This window comes from Rattus rattus, chromosome 8, assembly GCF_011064425.1.
Source record: "Rattus rattus isolate New Zealand chromosome 8, Rrattus_CSIRO_v1, whole genome shotgun sequence".
NCBI classification, from domain to species: Eukaryota; Metazoa; Chordata; class Mammalia; order Rodentia; family Muridae; genus Rattus; species Rattus rattus.
Window position 1 is genome coordinate 16,158,171 of NC_046161.1, and position 18,916 is coordinate 16,177,086.

At 36.8% G+C, this 18,916-nt stretch overlaps 1 pseudogene; it reads left to right on the forward strand.

Annotated features, from left to right (window-relative positions):
- Nucleotides 1–1,585: 1,585 nt before the first annotated feature.
- On the forward strand, nt 1,586–2,490 carry LOC116907275 (annotated as a pseudogene).
- Nucleotides 2,491–18,916: the final 16,426 nt, after the last annotated feature.

The window sequence follows — 18,916 nt, forward strand, 5'->3', positions numbered from 1 at the left end:
GAAACTAGTTTGGAGAGGGGAAAGAAAACAGAGCAATTAAACTAATGAAGCACTTTGAGAATTGAATTCCTGGGACACAACAATTTAATAATGTTTTTTCTCCTTATCTCTCTGTCTCCAGTGTTTTTGCTGTTGAAAATCATCTGATTCTTCTATAAAGAGATAATTGAGAGGAAACAGCTTCAGTGATGAATACTGGAAGAGCTGGTATGCTCAGATTAGGGCAGGTGGCATAAATATGGAAAGCAGAGCAGATGAATATAGTGGGCTAGATTCGTGGAGTGGAAACTGGGAAGTGCCTGTTCACTACTATAAAGACACTGTACTTCACAGGTAATTCAGTTTTCATTGAGTGCATTTCCATCTCTCTATCTGTGATATATAGTTATATTTCCAATTTCATTTTACAAAAAAAAATCTATTCTCCACACCTTTTGTGACTTGTAGAGTTCTAATTGTGTATTTTGAACATTAGCACTCCTTCTTTCACAAAATGTATTACTACTACTAATCATGGACATATAGAAATAACTCTCCCTGTTTTATTATACTAATGGTGTGCTTTGATGTTTCCTACTCTCATCTGTATAGTCCACATACTCCTTTCTCTTCCCAGAGACATTAACTTAGAAGCACTTGATCAAAAGAATGAGCTCCAAGAAATCTCATTAATTATAAGCAGTTCATGGTTTTCAAAAAGAAAGAGCAACTCTTGTACTTAGAATAATAAATGCATCATTGATTACTGGTTCTCCAGTTAACAGAGTATTCTTTTTAATTTCATTAATATTATTTTAGTTAACGATTTCTCATCCTATTCATTGCCCACTTTTGGGTCACTCTCTCCTACAAACTTTCCTCCATCCCCCACTCCCATTCTCTACTGAGAAGGTAGGTTCCTACTTTGTGCAATCTTCTATTTTCTCAAGTATACACAAATGTCAGTAAATGAATCAGAATTATGTTAAACCTGACAAAAAAGTTTAATTCCTAAACCACAGTTCAATATTTACTTGTGGAAATTTGTGTACCCAAAATAATATTAATAATAATGAAAACCAACACCCATTGAATATGTTCTTCATAATGTATTTTTAAACATCAAATATAATAACAATCACCTTGTAGTTAAAAAATAATTAAGGACTCAGAAAAAAGTCCGTGAAGATTATAGTAGGAAAACCTCACTCAGAGTATTATTGAGCTATTGAAACAATAGTTATAGAGAAAAAGGTATTAATTAACTTTAAATATTTTAGAGTGTTTACTAAAGAATAATTGTCTACATAGGTTAATATAGAAAAATCGATTAATAGCAGTTACAGATGACAAAGGAGAGAGATATTTACCTATCCTAACAATAAAAATAAACTACACATATTTAAGAATGGTCAAGAAAATTTGCTTGATTAAGTAAATGATAGTCATTATCAGAATAAAATATATGCCTCCAAGGGTCATTTTGTGATATGTCCGGTGCTATTATTTGGAAACTAAACTTAAATTTTCTTTAGCAGATACAAAAGTCATATGGAAACAGAGAACCACACATTGAGAGCAGAATTTCACATCCTGGGTCTCTCAGATGATCCTGAACTACAACCCATTCTCTTTGGACTGTTCCTGTCCATGTATCTGGTCACAGTGCTTGGGAACTTGCTCATCATTCTGGTTCTCAGCTCTAATTCACATCTCCACAACCCCATGTACTTCTTCCTCTCCAATCTGTCCTTTGTTGACATCTGTTTCATCTCAACCACAATACCAAAAATGCTAGTGAACATACATTCACAGACAAAAGACATCTCCTACATAGAATGCCTTTCACAGGTATATTTTTTTAATACTTTTGGTGGAATGGATAATTTTTACTCCCTTTGGCTGTGATCGCTAATGGCCATCTACCACCCCATAACTTCTACTGTAATAATGAACCTTGACTGTATTGCCCTTCTGATTCTGATGTTTTTGTGGTTAATCATGTTCTGTCTCCCCTGATTCATATTTCTATTGATGAATGAATTAGACTTTCTCCAGAAGCACAGAAATTCCACATTCTTCTGTGAACTGGCTCAGTTCTTGAGTAGCCAACTCTGACACTCCTCAATAATGTCTTCATGTGTGTGGTGACTTCCCTACTAGGACCCAATCCCTATGACAGGAATACTTATATCTTACTCTTGAATTGCTTCATCCTTAGTAAAGATGTCTTCTTCTGTGAGTAAGTACAAAAGCTACTCCCACCTGTGGATCTCACCTCTGTGTGGTCTCTTTATTCTATGGGTCCAAACTATAGTTTACTTCTGCTCTTCTGTGCTCCATTCTACCCACAAGAAAATGATTGCTTCATTGATGTACACTGTAATCAGCCCCATGTTGAACCCCTTTTATCTATAGCCTGAGAAACAAGGATGTAAAAGGTTGCCCTTTGGAAAACTTTTTCATCAGAGTTGCCTCTGCCCATTAATGAGCAAAGACTTTGAACCCTAAATTCATACTAAACCTGAAAGCCAAAGTTTATAAAACAAACCTCTCCCTGGGGTCATTTTGTATCATAAAAATATATGCCTAATTTACACTATTCTAAAAGTATATATAGCATCATTTGTGTACTTTCTACAAAAAATATTTTAATTCCCTATGCATGTTGTTTAAAATTTGCAGTTGTTCTTATGTCTTTATTAATTAATTAATTAATTAATTTTTATTTACACTTTAGCTATTGCTCTACTCCTGGTCCCTACCCCTACAGTTCCTCATCCCATGCCTCCTCCAACTCCTCTACAAAAGGATGGTCCTCCATCATCAGACCTACCCTTCCCTGGGGCCTTAAGTCTATTGAGGATTAGTTGTGTCTTGTCTCACTGAGATCTGACGAGGCAATTTTGTCCTATATATCTCTCAGGGGCCTCAGGCCAACTCATATATGCTGCATAGTTAGTGGCTCAGTTTCTGGGAGCTCCCAGGATTTCTTGATTGGTTGAGACGCTGGGTCTTCCTATGCTCTTTCACCCTCCTAAATCATCTTCTTCCATCCTTCCCATACTTATCACTATAGGGGTCCCAGGAACTCCATACAGCACAGTTGGTATTGTGTCGGGTCTCTTTCAGCTGCTGCTTGGCCCTCTCAGGGGACAGCCATGCTAGAGTCCTGTCTATAAGGACACCATAAAATCAGTAATAGTGTTGGACCTTTGCCTCCTATGAGATGGATCCCAAGTTGTCTGGGACCTCCTTCCCTCGTTTCTTTTTTTTTCCTGCAGTTCTTTAGATCATGCTGCAATTCTTGGTCAGAATTTTGACTGCTGGGATGGTAACCCATCACTTGAGGTCCTGTATAGCTACTGGAGGTAGACTCTTCTAGTTCCGTCTCCACAGTATTGGACATTTCATCCAGGGTTACTCCTATTGATTCATGAGATTCTCTCACATCACAGGTCTCTGGTACATTCTAGAGTATCCTCCCCACCTACCACCCCCCTTCTCTGCATAGGTGTGTGGGTTCATTTCTGGGTCTTCAATTCTATTCCACTGGTCTATCTGTCTGTCTCTGTACCAAAACCATGCAGTTTTTATCACTACTGCTCTGTAATAATGCTTGAGGTCAGGGATAGTGATTCCCCCATAAGTCTTGTTATTGTTGAAGATAGTTTTAGCTATCCTGGAATTTTGTTATTCCAGATGAATTTGCAAATTGTTCTGTCTAACTCTATGAAGCATTGGGTTGGAATTTTGATGGGAATTGCACTGAATCTGTAGTTTCTTTTCTGGTCCAATCTATTTCGAGTTCTGTAGGCTTCTTGTATGTTTATGGGCATCTCTTTCTTTAGGTTAGGGAAGTTTTCTTCTATGATTTTGTTGAAGATATTTACTGGTCCTTTGAGTTGGGAGTTTTCACTCTCTTCTATACCTATTATCCTTAGGTTTCATCTTTTTCATTTTGTCATGGATTTCCTGTATGTTTTTGGGCCAGTAGCTTTTCTGTATTACATTATATTTTTTGACAGTTGTGTCGATGATTTCTATGGAATCTTCTGCTCCAGAGATTCTCTCTTCTATCTCTTGCATTCTGTTGGTGAGGCTTGTATCTATGGCTCCTTGTCCTCTTCCTTTGGTTTTCTATATCCAGGGTTTTCTCCCTTTGTGCTTTCTTTATTGCTTCTATTTCCATTTTTAATTCCTTCACCTGTTTGATTGTGTTTTCCTGGAATTCTTTCAGGGATTTTTGCATTTCATTTCTTTAGGCTTCTGTTTGTTTATATGTGTTTTCCTGCATGTCTCTAATGGAGTTCTTTATATCTTTCTTGAAGTCCTCCATCATCATGATGGGATGTGATTTTAAATCTAGATCTTGCTTTATTGGTATGTTTGGATATTCAGTGTTTGCTTTGGTGGGAGAATTGGGCTCTGATGATGCCATGTAGTCTTGGTTTCTGTTGCTTAGGTTCCTTTGCTTGCCTCTTGCCATCAGGTTGTCTCCGGCATTACCTTGTTCTGCTATTTCTGACAGTGGTTGGACAGTCCTATAGGCCTGTGCATCAGGAGTGCTGTAGACCTGTTTTCCTGTTCTCTTTCAGCCAGTTATGGGAACAGGATGTTCTGTTTTCAAGCATGTAGTTGTTCCCATGTACTGGTCTTTAGGTTTTCCTGTGGGCATGTGTCCTGAGTCCACCAGGCAGGTCACTTGGAGCAGAAAATTTGGTCTTAGCTCTGGTCTCGAGCCTGGAGTCGCTTCTCAGAGCTGGGTGTCAGTTCTGCATGAGGGCAGCAACCAGAAGGGCCTGCCCTGCCTTCACTCAGGACCTTGCGCACAGGGGTCCCAGTTGGCACTAGGTGTTTTCCTCTAGAGTCAGAAATGTGGGCAGAGAGTAGTCTCCTCTGACTTCCCAGGCATGTCTGCCCCTCTGAATGTCTAACTCTCCCTCCTACAGGATTTGACTGCAGGGAGCTGTTTGACCGGGTCCCTTCAGATCAGGGCTGTGTCTGTATTGCAGCATTGAGTATCCCTATCATCCTGTTCCCAGAGGCCCTACACAGTTTCCTCTTGGACCAGGAATGTGGGCAGGGGTGGGCAGTACTTGTGGTCTCTCCTGCCCTGCAATCTCAGGAGTACCCACCAGTGTGGGCAGTGAGCTCTCTCTCTCTCACGGGGTTTGGGAGCAGGGAGCTGTGGGCCAGGTTCATCGAGGTTCAGGCTCCAGCTAGAAACAGGAAGTCAAGACTTGAAATTCTTATTTTACAGTTTTTTCATTTGCTTGGTTAGAGACAAACCAAATTATTTTATATGATTTTGTGACTATTGTGAAGGGTGTCATTTCCCTAACTTCTTTCTCAGCCTGTTTATCCTTTGAGTAGAGGAAGACTACTAATTTGTTTGAATTAATTTTATACTTAGCCACTTTGCTAAAGTTTTTTTCAGGTTTAATAGTTCTCTGGTGGAATTTTCGGGTCACTTAAGTATACTATCATATCTGAACATATTAATTTATTTCTTCCTTGCCAATTTATATCCCTTTGACCTCCTTTTGCTGTCTGATTGCTCTGTCTAGGACTTCAAGTATTATAATGAATAATTTGGGAAAGTAGGAAGCCTTGTCTAGTCCCTGATTTTCATGGGATTGCTTCAAGTTACTCTCCATTTAGTTAATGTTGGCTACTGGTTTGCTGTATATTGCTTTTACTATGTTTAGGTATGGGCTTTGAATTCCTGCTCTTTCCAAGACTTACATAATGAAGGGGTGTTGAATTTTTTCAAATGCTTTCTCAGCATCTAATGAGATGATTATGTGGTTTTTTTCTTTGAGTGTGTTTATGTAGTGGATTGCATTGATGGATTTCTGTATATTGAACCATCCCTGAATCCCTCCAATGAAGCCTGCCTGATCATGATGGATGATCGTTTTGATGTATTCTTTTATTCAGTTTTTGAAAATTTTACTGAGCATTTTTGCATGGGAATTCAGAATGGAAATTGGTCTGAAGATCTCTATCTTTGTTGGGTCATTGTATGGCTTAGGTATTAGTGTAATTGTCACTTCATAGAATGATTTGGTTAGTATTCCTTCTTTTTCTATTTTGAAAAATTGTTTAAAGAGTAGTGTTATTAAGTCTTCTTTGAAGGTCTGATAGAATTCTGCACTGAACCCTTCTGCTCCTGGGCATTTTTGGTTGGGAGACTTTTAATGACTGGTTTGATTTCTTTAAGGGTTATGGAGTAGTTTAAATGATTTATCTAATCCTGACTTAATTTGGTACAGGGTATCTGTCTAAAAAAAATGTCCATTTCACCCAGATTTTCCAGTTTTGTTGATTATAGGTTTTGTGGTAGGATATTATCCAATATATACAAAGAACTCAAGAAGTTAGTCTCCAGAGTATCAAATAACCCTATTAAAAATGGGGTACAGAACTGAACAAAGAATTTTCAACTGATGAATATTGAATGATCAAGAACCACCTAAAGTAATTTTCAACATCCTTAATCATCAGGAAAGTAAAATCAAAAAAACCTGAGATTCCACTTCACACCAGTCAGAATGGCTAAAGTCAAAAACTCAGGTGACAACAGATGCTGACAAAGATGTAGAGAAAAATGAATACTCCTCCATTGTTGGTAGGATTGCAAGCTGTCACAACCACTGTGGAAATCAGTCTGGCGGTTACTCAGAAAATTGGACATAGTATTACCTGAGGTCCCAGCTAAGCCATTCCTGGGCATATACCCAAAAGATGCACTAACTTATAACAAGGATACATGTTCCACTATGTTCATAACAGCCTTATTTAAAATGGACAGAAATTAGAAAGAACCCAGATTTCTTTTAACAGAAGATTAGTTGCAGAAAACATGGTACATTTATACAATGGACTACTACTCAGCTATTAAAAAAATGGAGGAGTTAGAGAAAGTACCAAAGGAGTTTAAGGGGTTTGCAACCCCATAGGAAGAATAACAATATCAACACGCCAGATGCATCAAAAGTCATAGGGACTAAACCACAAACCAAAGAGTATCCATAAAGGGACCCAAGGTTCCATCCAGAGGATGACTTTATATCGCATCACTGGGAGGAGAAACCTTTGGTGATGTCTTGATACCCCAAGTGTAGTGGATTGCTATTGTGGGGAGAAAGGAACAAGTGGGTCATTGGGAGAGAGTTAATGGGTGTTTGAGGGAGTACCCGTAGATAAGCAGGGGAAAGGGGAGTGAGATATGGAGTTGCCAGAGGGGAAATTGGGAAGGGGGATAACTTTTGAAATGTAAATAAACAAAATATTAAACAAAAAATAAAAGGAAAAAGCTTTTCTATGTTAGGGATGTGAAATATCGTAATACAGGGCATTAACACCCTTTAAAATGCTACTTTAGATGGCTTGAAAATAGAAGTAGAAAATGAAAAGATTGACATAATACTGATTATACTTATTATCAGTCTAGTAATTTATATTTTATGTTTAATAGTCATAGGAATTTCTGTGCCAAATATAAAAAGTATATTGATATTATACAAGCTTTGTAAAGTCTAGTAGATGAAAATAAGAGATGTATTCAGACATAGACTGATGAGTTAGGCAAGTACCTACAATTTCACCACAGTATGAAATGGAAGAGAGGCAGCCCAAGATTCTTACAAAACAAAGCTTAGTTTATCTAGTTATTGTACGAGAATTACCAGCAGATGATAGGCATACCCAAGGTTATGAATAATTAAATGGAATCCTATAGACATATTAGTTTTGAGGAGTGTCAAGATAGCAATCATTTAATATGGCATACAGTAAGCATATGTGAAAAGGTATTAAACTCATAGGCAACTTACCACGGAATTATACTTCAACCATGGAAAGATTTGGCATAAGCAATATTGGAAGCTAGTTCTCAGTTACAATGGTGAACTTGATTGAAAGAGGAAGCTAGGGTCATAGAACAATGAAATGGTACTAGTGGTATTAACATTTCACAAGATCCGTTGCTAGGTGACTGTCATGCTGATTTACAAAAGCAGCTTGAATTTGATGATCATACTTTGGTGCTACGTTGTTTAGCAGTTTAAAGTTCTTGGGACAAGTTTACAGAATCAGAAAAGGTCCGAGTCATTTACTAAAATTATACAAGTCCAAAAAGAAGCATTCACCGATTTTTTGCAAACATTGACATAGGCTGTAAATAGAACGGTATCTGATTCATAAGTCAGACAAATATTAATCAAAGCTGTGGCTTTTTAAAATGCTAATTACAAATATAAAAGGGTGATTTGGCCTTTTTCGTCAAGATAAGCACCAATAGGTGAATGGATTAGAAATGCAGATAATATTGGATCTCACGTTTATGATACTATTCTAAGAGGAGCAATTTCTAAGAGTTTTGAGAATAATCAAAATGTCAGATGTTTTAATTCTGGTAAGCAAGGTCATTTGCAAATGGATTCTAGCCAAGGCATTCCTAGAAACAATGTTTTTTTTTCTAGAGATAATAAAAAAGAATGCTCAGACTTCTGGAATACTCAGAAGATATGGCAAAGACCAGTGTGGAGGTTTAAATATGCTGGGCCCATGGAAGGCTCATTAGGAGTTGTGACCTAGTTGGAGTAGATGTGGCCTTGTTGAAGGAAATGTATCACTGTGGGGGTAGGTTCCTTCCTGCCCAGAAAACATTCTATCCTTGCTGTTTTCAAAGCAAGAAGTAGAACTTTGAGCTACCTCTCCAACACCATACTGTCTTCATGTTGCCATACTTTCTGCTATGCTAATAATGGACTAAATCTCTAAAACTGTAAGTAAGCCCAATTAAATGTTTGCCTTTCAATAATGGCCTTGACCATTGTGTTTCTTCACAGCACTGGAACCCTAAGACAGCCAGCATGAACTAATGAATGCAGGTAAACCAGGGACAGGTATGTTAACTCTGCCATTGGGAAATGATTAGGTGCTTCCCATAGGCCCTGATAGCAAATTCAACTGACTAGTATCCTGTCACACCAAAAAAACTCATCCAGGATTAGGTTGGATGAGTTTCTTAGATGAGATTTGAGGCCACAGGGAGTTGGGAGATCAGGTGGGGTGGAGAGGGGGTGGGGACATCTTCTTGGAGAAGGGGGAAGGAAAATGAGATAAGGAACAGTTGGAGGGTAGACTAGGAGGGAGATAATGACTGGACTGTAAAAATGAATAATTAAACGATGATGATGATGATGATGATGATGATTGATGATGGAAAGAAACTTATCCACAGATCACTTAAAAGATCTAATGCTTGTTTGTTAAAAATAATACTACTCTGGCTGTAATTAGGGAGAGAATAGCTTCAGTAGAAAAAAAACAAAAGACAACAAGAAAGTATTTTTGAAAACCACAATAAATTATCAGAGACCACAGCTAAAGATACAAAGAAATGACATTGAAATTGAAGATTTAGTAGACACAGAAGCAGTTGCAACAATAATTTCACCAAAATCTTGCCACCTCTATTGACCTCTTTAGGAGGTAAATATTCAGATTTTAGGAATAGAAACATTAACTCAGGTAAAATAACATTCAGGATGGGTTGAGTTTAAAGGGGCAGAAGGACAACAAGAAAAACTAAACTGTATGTCGCTAATATAGCCTTGAATCTATGTAGGTATGAATTATTGCAAAAATGGAAAACATAGATTAACATTTCTCCAAACTTATAAACAAATCATGAAATAAAGAATGCTCTGATAAAAAAAACTTTAAAAAATGTAATCAAGAGCATTCAATAATAATTCAGGTTGTACACAAGCAAGACACTATAGCTCTTGGTTTTTAAAGGTAAGGTACTAGGTTCCCTACCTTTGAAATGGCTGACATATCCGTGTGGTTGAAACAAAGGCCTTTAACATCAGAATAATTAAAGGTACTAAGACAGCTGGTACAGGAGCAGCTAAATGATCAACATGTTGAAGAATCAACCAATCCTTGGAATTATCCTATATTTTTCACTTTAAAAACTCAGGAAACTGGAAATCATTAACAGATTGAAGAGCCATAAATAAGAGAGTTCAGCCAATGAGCTCTTTGCAGTTTGGTATTCCTTTGTCTTCTCTATTACATAAAGGCTAGTTTATTATAGTAATTGATTTAAAAGACTGCTTTTTGTTTTTACAATATCTTTATAAAAACAGGATGAAAACTGCTTTCACAGTATCTACTAATAATAATGCTTGACTTTTAAAAGGTATCACTGGAAACATAGTCTACAAGAAATGTTAAATAAACCAATATGTCAATATTTTGTACAATGTCCATTAGAAATAATTTGTAAACAGTTTCCTTAATTTAAAATTCATCATTATATGGATGATATATCACTTGTTGATTCAAACGCAGAACTTCACAAAAGGAATTACAAATTGCTCCTGAAAAAAAAAAAACAAAGATGAGAGTACATTAATAATCTAAAATATAATATAGGTTTACAAAATATTCAACAACAGAAAGTACAAAACAGAAGTTGTGGTAAATATGTGGATGCCTGTACAAATTTTGAATGATGATGCCCTAGCATAAGTTTCTAGTGAAATGAAATGGATTTTTGTATATTACAACATAAAGTATATCACAGTTATACCACACAATGCTACAGGACAAGAAGTTACCGAAAGATCTAATTTCACTTTAAAAGATGTCCTTAATAAACATAAAATGGTATAGAAGAGCTCCAGAGGTAGATTATGCCATTCTTTTTATTGGATATTTTATATATTTACATTTCAAATGCTATCCCATTTCCTGGTTATCACTTCTCATTCACCCTCCCCAGCAGGTTCTATGAGGATGCTCCCCCTCCCCACCTCAACATCCCGCATTCCCTTGCACTGGGAAAAGAACTCACAATTAGACCAAGGGTTTCTCAAAGTCCTATTGATGCCAGACAACATTCCACTCCTGCTACATATGCGCTGGAGCCATGGATCCCTCCATGTACTTTTTGGTGATTTAGTCTCTGGAGCCTGAGAGGTCAGGTTTCTCAGTTGATTGATACTTTTATAGCTTCCTATGCTGCTGCAAACCCTTAAGCTCCTTCAGTCCTTTCTCTAACTCCTCCATTGAGGTTCCTGTGCTCTTTATTAACTTTAAATTTTAAAATGTTAATGAGAAAGAAACAATATATTTTGAGAGAAATTGGATATTAGAAAAAAACAGCCTCTAAATTTTAAAGTTATATTGAATTCAGTATGAAAAGTGTGATATCTGCTATGTTGGGAAAGAATATTTGTCTTTGTTTTCCCAGGAGAATAAAAGCTGTAGATACTGTCAAGATTGATATAGATTACAATCATACTGAATGTCCTCCTGAATAAGGATGAAATCTTCAGCTTACTCATTCAGTACAAATTAATTTATAAAGACTAACATATTCCTTTCATTTAGTCATCTTTGAAAAAATACAAGAAACAATAATGTTAAGTGATAATTTATCAAATGCACAATTGCCTTACTGCAATGAAATGGAAAAATAAATGGGTTTTGTTAAACCATGCATCTTAATTCTATGTTAGAATGTTACACTGTAGATTGCCATGTGTTCTGCACCATCTTGAATATCAACTTTTGAGTTTTCTTGTTACATAGGATATTTTTGTTGTTTGGTATTAAAACACAGTCAAAAATTTTAAATATCTTAGGTAAATCCAAAAGGTTCATAGAGTTCAAACTTGTGTTCTAAATCTCTAAGAGTTGGAGTGATTTGAAGCTAGGATAAAATATTTGAACAAGGTAGTGAGAGCCCATGCCTTGCATCTCAGCAGAGACAGGCATATCTCCACAAGTTAGTTGTTTTCTAAATTATAGGGATACCGCAAACAAGGTGGTTATGGCCTACGCTTTAATCAGACCTCCCAGGGGCAAAACGGAGATACAGCTTCTAATTGTTATGTTTGCACACTAGAGAAATCTCAAATTATCTTCACAGAAAAACCTCCATAGGGTTATTAGAAAGGCAGCTAATTTCCAATAGGAACAGGAACAAAGAGCAGCTGTTGTGACTGACAGCTCATCTCTGTGTATGCAACCCTTTCCAATATTGCACCAAATGATGCCATACTTATGGATATTGTATTTATCAGTGAATTAGCAATGAGGGACTCTTCATGAAGAAAAAAACCAACATTTGTCTGTTGGCTTCTATTGCCAAATTCTCCATATATGGAGAATAAATATTCTGTCTCTGAGAAACAAATTTGGACATTTTAAGAAGTAATGGAGTGGGTTGGGGATTTAGCTCAGTGGTAGAGCACTTGCCTAGCAAGCGCAAGGCCCTGGGTTCGGTCCCCAGCTCTGAAAAAAAAAAAGAAAAAGAAAAAAAAAGAAGTAATGGAGAATCTTACTCTCATTTAAATTTGATTTAAATTTGGAAGAAAGAGCTTGAAAGGACCCTCTAAAATGTACCAGAGACCCAGGAAGTGCCAACTATGATGATAAAAGCAGAGTCCTTTGCAGACTTATCTATGCATGTAAAGGTATTACAATGGAGATGGTACCCAATTCCTTCATGATCAGGATGTGGTATCAAAGGGATTTGTGCCTTCTCATACTAAGGAAATAACTCAGTTACCTAAACGGCTTGACACTCCCCCAAAAGAGACACATATTGAACTGTGGGGCAAGTGCAATGGTCATAACATTTTATTAATGCTTTGTTTACTGCCAGTTTATCAACGAGTGATGGAAACAAAACTAAAGTAAAACAGAAGCCTAAAGATTGGGAGATGTAATGGTCAATATTAAGGAAGAAACTACAAAATCAGTGATAGAAGACAAACAACTAGAAAAGCAAAAGGAAAATCTCTATCTTCTCCAATTCATGGTATGTGCTCAGTGATATAACTATATTGTCATCAAAATGGAAAACCACTAACTGGTAGATAAATCGAAAAGATATATGGTCATGGGAGGCATGAATTGAAATGGCAAATCTTAACAAAGACATCAAATTTTATGTCCCTCATACAGGCAAGGAAGACAAAAAATGATTCTATAATGGAAGTGTGGACAGATTAGCATCATGCCCAAGTTGATAATATAATAAATTTTTCCAGGGGTCAAATTCAAAATAAATCAACAAGAATAATAAATTGCACACTCTAAAAATTTGAAAGTTTAACCTTAATACTAAAAAATAAGGGAAATGGAGAACCAAATTAAACCAGGACAACTCTATGAGAATAGTAATTATAAAGAATCCATAGCCTGGTGGTGGTTCAGCCCATTAATCCCAGCACTTGGGAAGCACATGCCTTTAATCCCAATACTTGGGGAGCAGAGGCAGGCACATAGGGATTATAGTGATTTAAATTTGGAAGAAAGAGCTTGAAAGGACCCTCTAAAATGTACCAGAGACCCAGGAAGTGAGAAACTCTCAGAGTTTCAAAGGAGACTTAAAGGTGGGACCCTAGATGAAAGGCCCTACAGTGGGAGGAGGGAATTCATTGAATCCATTTTCAGGAGAAAGACAGGGCATCAAGTAAGAGATGGGGTTGTTATCCCACAGCCAAACCTCTGACCTATAATTCTTCCTGTCTGAAAGAAATGAGGGAATAGAAATGGAAAAGAGCCTGAGGAAAAGAAGGTTCAGTGACAGGACCAAAGTGGGATCCACCTCAAGGGAAAACCCTGAAACTTAACACCAGAGCTGACTCTATGAGGTTTTTACAAAAAGGAACCTAACATGACTGCTCTCTTAAAGACCCAACAAGCAGCTGAAAGAGTCAGATGCAGATATTTGCGCCCAACCAATGAACAGAAGCTGCTGACTCTTTTGGGTGAATTAGGGAAAGCTGGAGGAAGCTAGGAGGAATCCTGTAGGGAGGACCAGCAGTCTCACTTACCTGGACCCTGAGATCTCTTTAGACACTAGATCACCAACCAGGCACCATACACCAGCTGAGATGAGGCCTCCAACACATATACAGCAGAGGACTCCTGGGTCTAGGTTCAATCAGAGAAGATGCACCTAACCCTCAAGAAACTGGAGGCCCCAGGAAGTTTAGATGTCTGGTGGGGTGGGTGGGGTGGGTGGGGTGGGAACATTTTTGTGGAGACACAGGGATGGGGATGGGGAAGGGGCAGGGAAGAGGAATGGAATGTGGAACTCTCCTCTCGTGAGGTGGACCTGGAGGGGAATAAAATCTGGACTGTAAAAATAAATAAATTAATTAGTTAAAAACTATAATTAATAATGAAGTCTATAGAAGTGTGTGACAGTGATACTTCTCACAAACAAATCTGGCTTTTGCAACCCCAAAAACCAAAAGAAAGAAAAGAAAAGAAAAAGGTCAGGCTGAAATTCAAAGTAAATATCATTTATGATCTAAAAATAAATATAATTAAGCCTTTAATACATATATTAATATCATATATAATATAGATATAGATATAGGGAGAGGGGGGAGGAGGATAGGTATAGTTACCTACACATACTAAGATATAGTTGGTTTCACTTTTCCAAAAGAATTGTTTTTACTTTCAATTGAAAGGTAATACTTTTTCAGTTGCCATGTTTAAAGGAAACATGACATCCTAATAGTAACCTGTGCGGTTTCCAAGAAGATGATGAGGCCCATGTCATGATGAATCCAATTGGATTGTGGTAACTCTAAGCACTGGGAAAAGCTGTCAAATGCCTCTTCTAACACTGGGTTATATGCAAACTGAGGACAGCTTTGGGTTGATTACTATCCTCTAGCTAGCCAGGACTGTTTCTAATCTGACAAACACCACTCAAATATCATCTTGGGACTACAAATTTCTCAGGACACTCAAATTTCTCAGTTCATATGAGACTGATATGAAAATTTTGCAGAACTCAAAGATACTCAATCCTAAAACTGCCAAATACAACAAAACTGCACATTCTGGAAAGCTTGGCAGAAATAGCTTCATTACTGTAAATAGTTTTACAAAATGTGTTAGAGTTAAAACCTATTCTTTATTTAGACAAAAGGGAAAAATATTGCAAAATATTTCCTTTCTACCTTTCCTTGTGTAAATATTCACCTCTTTCTTCATAATTATAATAGTCATCTCACAATCTTACTTTGCTGTTATCTTATTTTATTACATACTCTTTACAGAATCAATGCTGTGCCTGTCAATTGTCTGCTTTATTTTGCTTAAAATCTTGATATTCCTCTACATTTATTTTCTAGTATTGCATTCTTTTTTGTGTCTGACTGGACTCCATTGTGGAAATACATCCCATAATTTCTCTCTCTACTAGAACATCAATATGAATTAAGGCTGATTTTATAATTTCTTTGAAGAATATCAGAATACATATAGTGTTACAGTTATCTCTTTGTATGCTGTCTTTACTTCCTTCAAATACATAACCTGGAATAATATGGATTATTGCTACAGTAGTTTTATTTTGAATTTGTATGTGTCTATGTGTGTGTGTGTGTGTGTGTGTGTGTGTGAGAGAGAGAGAGAGAGAGAGAGACAGAGACAGAGACAGAGACAGAGAGACAGAGAAACAGAGACAGAGAGACAGAGAGGAGAGGAGAGGAGGAGGAGGAGGGGGAGAGGGAGGAGGAGGAGACTATTTTCCCTAATAACTATATTAATTTAGATTATTGTCTTCAGTATATAAGTTTCCTTATAATAGATATACTTTCAAATATTTTTGAATTTATGTGTATTCTATGGTAGAAATGCTAAGAAGAAGGATGAGACTTCAGTGTAGTTTATAATCAATATTTATTAATTGTACAAAATGTACACACAATTACATATCTGCAATGCAGTTTGAGCATATCATCCCCTAATCTCCCTGTCTTATTACCTTCTCCTGTTTGTATTCCTTTCAACTTGTGTTTGTAAATTTGACTCATTGCAACAATGCACATCAGGAAGTGAGTTATGCAATATGAATACCAAACTAATTATCTAGGTGGAACAAGAGTTCCTAGCTTGCTGAATTTTGCTATATTCAGAACCATGATAAAATATACCATATGTAAAACTGTTCAGCTTGTAATAACACATGTTCAAAACTTTAAAAAAAATCAAGTTACAAAGACAAAAGCCAACACACACAGAAGTTCTAAATTCTAGAACCCAACCTACTAGAATAACAAAAATGGGAAATAAAAAATCTCTTTTAAATTTTATTTATTTATATTACATTCATTGTCCCCCTCTTGGGGCCCCTCCAACAGTTTCTCACACAATTCCTCCTCCCCCTTCCCTGGGGCCTCAAGTCTCTTCAGAATTAAACTCATCTTTTCCCACTTGGATATATACTCAAAAAATAAAAATACAAGAATATCAAGTTCAAACAATATAAAGTTTTATAGCAAAATGTGCTATTGAAGACATTGGGAATTTTATTAATTATTAAAATTAGGAAAAAATGAATGCATGAGTACAAAAATATTGGTAAAAATGTGAGGCAGACCTAAAATGAAGCTTCTCAAATGAGTGACTACACTCCAAAAACAGAGATACTACAAATAAATAGCCTAATAATATAGTTCATTGTCTTCATAAGTAAGAATAACTAAAACAAAAATAAAATAAATTAAAAATCAAATATTTTAGCTGAAATATTTAACTGACTCAAAGACCAAAAGTACCTCCTCTTCTTCTACAGCATTGGATTTCAATTCCATGCACACTGAAAAGGTAATTCAAAGTTTCATGTACCTTTCAGCTCTGGCGTATTCAATGTCCATTTTTTTGCTTTGGTAGGTTCTTGAAAACATATACTCATACACACTAACACACACATACATATATGTATATTTAATATTAATATTATGTAATAACCTATTTCAGTATAAAATCTAACCAAAATATAGAAGAGTAAGACTTTTAAAAATTAAATTAGAAAGTAAAGTATAAGATTAGAATAGATACTGCCAAACCACATGATTATTTAGAATCACACATGATATTTTTTATTGGATTTTATTATTCATTTATATTTCAAATGTTATTCCCTTTCTGAGTTTCCTATCCATAAACTCCCTATCCCTTATCCCCATCCCTTGCTTCTGTGAGGATGTTCTCCCACCCACCCACCACTTCCTGCCTTCTTGCCTTGATATTCCCCTACACTGGGGTAGTCGAGCTTTGGCAGGACCAAGGACTTCTCCTCCCATTGACGCCCAACAAGGCCATCCTCTGCTACATATGGAACTGGAGCCATATATCTGTCCACATGTACTCTTTGGATGGTGGTTTAGTCCCTGGAAGCTCGAGTTAGTTAGTATTATTGTTCTTATGGGGTTGCAAACCCTTTCAGCTCCTTCAATCCTTTCTCAAACTCCTCCATTGGGAACCCCATTCTCAGTTCAAGGATTGTCTGCTAGAATCTGACTTTGTATTTGTCATGCTCTTGCAGAGCCTCTGAGAAGACATCCATATCAGGCTCCTATCAACATGTACTTCTTGGCATTAGTAATGGGTTTGGTGGCTGTATATATACTGGCTGGATCCCCAGGTGGACAAACTCCGGATGGCCTTTCCTTCAGTCTCTGCTCTAAACTTTGTTTCTATATTTCCTCCTAAGAATATTTTGTTTCCCCCTTCTAAGAAGGACTGAAGCATCCATTCTTTTGTTGTCATTCTTGAGCTTCATGTGGTCTATCTTAGGAAATCCGAGCTTTGGGGCTAATATCAACTTATCAGTGAATGCATACCATGTGTGATTTTTCAAAATTGGGTTACCTCAGTCAGGGAAATATTTTCTAGTTCCATCCATCTGTCTAAGAATTTCATGAAGTCATTGTTTGATAGCTGAGTAGTACCCCATTGTGTAAATGTACCACAGTTCCTGTATCCATTCCTCTGCGGAAGGATATCTGGGTTCATTCCAGATATATAACTTCTGCATGTTATAAATAAGGCTGTTATGAACATAGTGGAGCATGTGTCCTTGTTATATGTTGGAGCATATCTTGGGTATATGCCCAGGAGTGGTATAGCTGGATCCTCAGGTAGCACTAGGTCCAATTTTCTGAGGAACCTCCAGACTGATTTCCAGAGTGCTTGTACCAACTTGCAATCCCACCAACAATAGAGGAGTGCTCTTCTTTCTCCACATCCTCACCAGTATCTGTTGTCACCAGAGTTTTTGATCTTAGCCATTCTGACTGGTCTGAGGGCAGAATCTCAGGGTTGTTTTGATTTGCATTTCCCTGATGACTAAGGATGTTGAACATTTATTTAGGCACTTCTCATCCATTTGAGATTTCTCAGCTCAGAACTCTTTGCTTAGCTCTGTACTCCATTTTTAATATAGTTATTTGATTCTCTGGAGTCTAACTTCTTGAGTTCTTTGTGTATATTGGATATTAGCTCTCTATCAGATGTATAATGTATAAAGATTTTTACCAGTCTGTTGGTTGCCATTTTGCCCAATGACCTTTGCCTTACAGAAGCTGTGCAATTTAATGAAGTCTCACTTGTCGATTCTTGATCTTAGAGCATAAGTTTTCTGTTCAGGAAATTTTCTCCAGTGTTATCACTATTACTCTGTAGTATAGCTTGAGGTCAGGGATGGTGACTTCCCCAGAAGTTCTTTTATTGTTCAGGATAGTTTTCAATATCCTGGGTTTTTGTTATTCCAAATGAATTTGCAAATTGCTCTTTTTAACTCTATAAAGAATTGAATTGGAATTTTGATGGGGATTGCATTGAATCTGTAGATTGCTTTTGGCAAGATGGCCATTTTTACAATATTAATCCTACCCATGCATGAGCATAAGATACCTTTCCATCTTCTGAGATCTTCAATTTCTTTCATCAGAGACTTGAAGTTCTTGTCATACAGATCTTTAACTTGCTTGGTTATAGTCACACCAAGGTATTTTATATTATTTATGACTATTGTGAAGGGTGTGCTGTTTCTCTCATTTCTTTCTCAACCTGCTTATCCTTTGAGTAGAGG